We start from the raw sequence: 5431 nt of genomic DNA, 5'->3' as shown, positions 1-5431 counted from the left end.
CTCCAGCCTCAGCCTCTCAAGTAGCTGGGATTATAGGCGTGCACTACCATGCCCAGCTAATTTTTGTATTTTTAGTACAGACGGGGTTTCACCATGTTGGCCAGGCTGGCCTCAAACTCCTAAACTCAAGAGATCTGCCTGCTTCAGCCTCCCAAAGTGCTGGGATTACAAACATGAGCCACCACACCCATCCACTTTTATCCTTTCTAATTAGCTCACTCCTGCCATCAGGGGCTGTGTCACAGGCACCTTTGGACATCTTTTCCAGGTTTACCGCCGCTGGTGGTAAAGGAATTTCTTAGCCCAGATTGTTTGAAAAATCTTCAGGGAAAACTTCTGATTAGCCTGTCCTGAGTCACATGCCCAATTATAAACCAATCACCGTGGTCAGAGATGGGAATCGATTACTGGTCTAGCCTGAGCCACATGCCCACCCTTGTGGCCAGGAGAGAGAGTAACAATCAATACTATGATTGTTAGTTCTTATCAGGACCATTTGGTTGAGGTGGAAAGAAGTGGTTTTCTAAAATAATAGATTTCCTGCCCCCAAGAAGAAAAAACAATTTATTATGCCTGTGAAAAAGAAAAGGACTGTAAAGTTCCATATATATGTATATATGATCAACCCTACTGATTATATTTTATATTATTTATATATTCTACCTCCTTAATAATTTTGCATTTGCTTGATTTATCTTGTGCTGAAAGTTGTGTAGTATAACTGTGCTTCTATCTATGTGTTCTTATATCTCTTCTACTTTTTGTTGCATAAAGTTAAACAATAGATTTGATTGGCAACCACTCACTTTCCATTTGGGGACTCTTCTGCTTCTCTTTCTGGCCCCTATTCTCAAATTCCCTTCAGTCCCTGACTCCTGATATCAACATCATAGGTATTATCTGCTGGCCTACTTTATTGACTCTTTAAAAGTGGGTACTATATCCAATAATAATAACATTTCTTGACCACGTATTTATTTATTTTTTTATTTTTTCGAGACGGAGTTTTGCTTTTGTTGACCAGGGTGGAGTGCAATAGTGCAATCTCAGCTCACTGCAACCTCCACCTCCTAGGTTCAAGCCATTCTCCTGCCTCAGCCTCCCGAGTAGCTGGGACTACAGGTGCCTGCCACCATGCCCAGCTAATTTTTGTATTTTTAGTAGAGACGGGATTTCACCATGTTGACCAGGCTAGTCTTGAGCTCCTGACCTCAGGTGATCCACCTGACTCGGCCACCCAAAGTGCTGAGATTACAGGCGTGAGCCACTGCGCCTGGCCCCTCTTGACCACTTATTATACGCTAGGTACTGTGCTAAGTGTCATACATGCATTCTTTAATTTAATCCTCATTGTATCTCCATTTAGAAGCTTCTATTATTTTTTTCCTTAAACTTTTTGGATACATCATAATTGTACATATTTATAAGGGTACATGCGATCAATTTTGACACATGCATACAATGTGTAATGACCAATTCAGGGCATTTAGGAGATCCATCACCTCAAACATTCATGATTTATTTGTATTAGGAACATTTCAAATCTTCTCTTCTAGCTATTTTGAAATATACAATATGTTGTTGTCAACCATAGTCACCTGTTTATGCTATTGTACACTAGAACTTATTCCTTCCTCCTAAGTATATATTTGTACCCATTAACCAACCTGTGTTTATCACCCTCCTATCCTCGCCACCACACACACACATCCTTCTGAGCCTCTGGAAACTATCATTCTACTCCCTACCTCCATAAGATCAACTTTTTAGCTCCTATATATGAGTGAGAACATGAGACATTTGTCTTTCTGTACCTGGGTTATTTCACTTAACATAATCATCTCCAGTTCCATCCATGCAGAAGATTGTATTATTCTTCTTACAGATGTAGATTTTTTGCTTTGTTTTGTTTTGAGATGGAGTCTTGCTCTGTCACCCAGGCTGGAGTGCAGTGGCATGATCTCAGCTCAGTGCAACCTCTGCCTCCCAGGTTCAAGCGATTCTCCTGCCTCAGCCTCCCCAGTAACTGGGACTACAAGCGCCCACCACCACGCCCGGCTAATTTTTGTATTTTTTGTAGAGGCGGGGTTTCACCATGTTGGCCAGGCTGGCCTTGAACTCTTGACCTCAAATGATATACCTGCCTTGGCCTCCCAAACTGCTGGGATTAGAGGCATGAGCCACCGTGCCTGGCCCAGATGTGGATCTTAAAGTACAGAACTTGGACATGAACTTGTCCAAGGGTCAGCCAGCTAGTAAATGGTGGAGCCAGGATTTCAACCAATTTTGGCTTCAGATCTATCCTCTGTAATATATGTAAATGCAAAGAAAAAGAACTCAAGGGACATATATCAGCCATTACCTCGGGAAAGAAGAATGGGATGGAGGGTGGTCAAGGGTGTCAGTCATGTTTTGCCTTATAAATGTTTACATCTAACTTTTTTTTTTTTTTTTTTGAGACAGAGTCTCACTCTGTTGCCCAGGCTGGAGTGAAGCGGCATGATCTCGGCTCACTGCAACCACAACCTCCCAGATTCAAGCAATTCTCCTGCCTCAGACTCCCAAGTAGCTGGGATTACAGGCGCCTGCCAACATGCCTGGCTAATTTTTGTATTTTTAGTAGAGAGGAGGTTTCACCATGTTGGCCAGGCTGGTCTCAAACTCCTGACCTCAGACGATCCACTCTCCTTGGCCTCCCAAAGGGCTGGGATTACAGGTGTGAGCCACTGTGCCCAGCCATGTCTGACTTTTTTTTTTTTTTTTTTAACAAGGAAATGGTTTAAGAATTAGTTATGTATTTTTTTATATTTTTATTATAGAAAATTAATATAACATAAAATTTACCATTTTAACCCTTTTTGAGTGTACACTTCAGTGGCATCAAGCAGATTCATGTTGCTCTACAGCTATCATCACATCCATATCCAGAAGTTTTCCATCATCCCAAACTGTACCTCTGTCCCCATTAAACAATAATTCCCCATTCCCCACTCTGCCCAGCCCCTGGTAACCACCATTCTACTTTCTGTCTCTATGAATTTGACCACTCTAAGTACCTCATATAAGCGGAATCATACAGTATGTGGCTTATTTCTTAGCATAATGTTTTCAGGGTTCATTCATGTTGTATTATGTATTGGAATTCCCTTTCTTTTTAAGGCTAAATATTTTTCCGTCGTATGCATATACCACATTTTGTTTATCCATTTATCTGTTGATGGACATTTAGGTTGTTTCTACCTTTTAGCTATTGTGACTAATACTGCTCTGAATATCAGCATATGAATAGTTGTGTGATTTTTTTTAATCCTGAAAAGGAATACTTACAGAATGTTCCCATTTATATGTAGTATGGGCGTGCATCATGTACATAGATATGTACATAAATATGTAGAAAGAGATCTGAGAGATGCACATCAAATTTTTGTGTCATTGTCTCCAGAATGGGGATAGGGTGGAGTGGGGAAGGAAAAGAGTATATAACGTTTTATTCTGTATATGTCTGTCTTGTGTATTTTTCATAATGAGAATGGGTTAATATTAATATATTCCTAATGCAATTTTAAAGTGCAAATAAACATAGAGATGAAGATTTCAGGCATCTTCGCAAGCTGTGAGTAAGGAATATTTAAAGCAATTTTAACGGGGTCAGAAGATCTCAAGGGATAAAGGAAGTTTGAAATACCCCTGTGTGATTTAAAATTTTTATAAGGTGTATTTTTTTTTTTTTTTTTTTTTTGAGACGGAGTCTTGCTCTGTTGCCCAGGCTGGAGTGCAGTGGCCGCATCTCAGCTCACTGCAAGCTCCGCCTCCCGGGTCTACGCCATTCTCCTGCCTCAGCCTCCCGAGTAGCTGGGACTACAGGTGCCCGCCACCACGCCTGGCTAGTTTTTTGTATTTTTTAGTAGAGACGGGGTTTCACCGTATTAGCCAGGCTGGTGTATATTTTTTTTAATTAAAAAAATCAAATGGGGGAAAAAGTTGAAGGCCCAAGGTGGAACTGCACTGTCAATTGAGGTCCAGAGGAGGGCAGTAGAAATTCCCCAAGGTGGCAACCCCAGAAAGGTTCCTCCCTCTCACCTGGATGAGAATAAGGGTTCGAACTTGCCATGTGGGTGCTGGGAAGAGTTTAGGAGCTTTTCCTACTACTGATTCCTCTAGATATAATGCCAGCCAGACACTGGGAGCAAGATAATCAAATACAATGGCGGAAACCAGAAAAGTGGTACAGGTTAATCTCTGGAGAACCAAGGAGAGAGAAACCAGGAGCAGCCATTCTTCACCAAGAATCATTACACAAGGGCCCAGGAGCAGCTCTCTGGGGAAAATGAGCTAGTGAGATTTCTAGGGGTCTTGGGGACACGGCCCTGTTAAGCACCTGGCTGAATCCTTGGACCCTTCCCCTCTGCTTTTTAAAATGGAAAAGAATAAATATGGCCCTGCAGGCTCAAGATGCAGAGCTGGGATTAGGGTGAGGGGAGTGGGACAGGCTCATGCAAGTGCAGAATCAGATCCTGTCTTTATTTAAATGTTCAATATTTTGTTGGTCGTAGGTTTTTGGCATTAATTTTGATTTTTAAGCATCACATTAAAATCTTATTTGATTACTGAATTTTGCAGCACCCCTTAAATTTTGTGCTAGAGGCAAATATCTCACTGGGTTTTACTCTAGTCCTGGCAACAATCAAAACAATAACAACAACAAATATGAAGCAAGAAATGGGGCTTTATAGTGTACTTATTATGCACAATTTTTTATCAAAATAATAACTAGAATTTCTGAGTGACATCTATTATTACTAACATGCTAGTCATGTAAACTTGCAAATGAAATAAAATCATATAAATCTATGTTAAAGCCAAAGAAACTAAAGTGTTTTTGTAACCATTGCGAATATGAAGTTAATGTTCAAATTAATTTGGAAGCTGTTTCTGAAATGCTGGCTTTAAGATATTTGTCTAGCCTGTATCCATCACTAGGGGAAAAAAAAAAAAAAAACTGATTTCTTTTTTTAAAAAAGGTGACAGATAAAGTCTTTTACTTTATAAGCCCTATTCAAATTTTCAAAAGCAGCTTATTCAAAAGCAATAGAATAACATTTTCTGATCTTTATACAGTTAAAAAGTATGAGCAGGATTATTTAGACCTTCAGGGTAAAACTGAGTTGTATTTTTTTTTTTTGGTTTTTAAATTTTTTTAAGATGGAGTCTTGCTCTGTCGCCCAGGCAGCAGTGCAGTGGCACCATCTAAGCTTACTGCAACCTCTGCCTCCCAGGTTCAAGTGATTGTCCTGTGTTAGCCTCCTGAGTAGCTGGGATTACAGGCGCCTGCCACTACGCCCGCTAATTTTTGTATTTTTTTTATGGTAGAGAGGGGGTTTCACAATATTGGCCAGGCTGGGAGTTTTCCAATTAATATTTAATTTTATTC

This window comes from Theropithecus gelada, chromosome X (assembly GCF_003255815.1).
Source record: "Theropithecus gelada isolate Dixy chromosome X, Tgel_1.0, whole genome shotgun sequence".
Lineage (NCBI taxonomy): Eukaryota > Metazoa > Chordata > Mammalia > Primates > Cercopithecidae > Theropithecus > Theropithecus gelada.
This window is presented reverse-complemented; position numbering follows the sequence as displayed.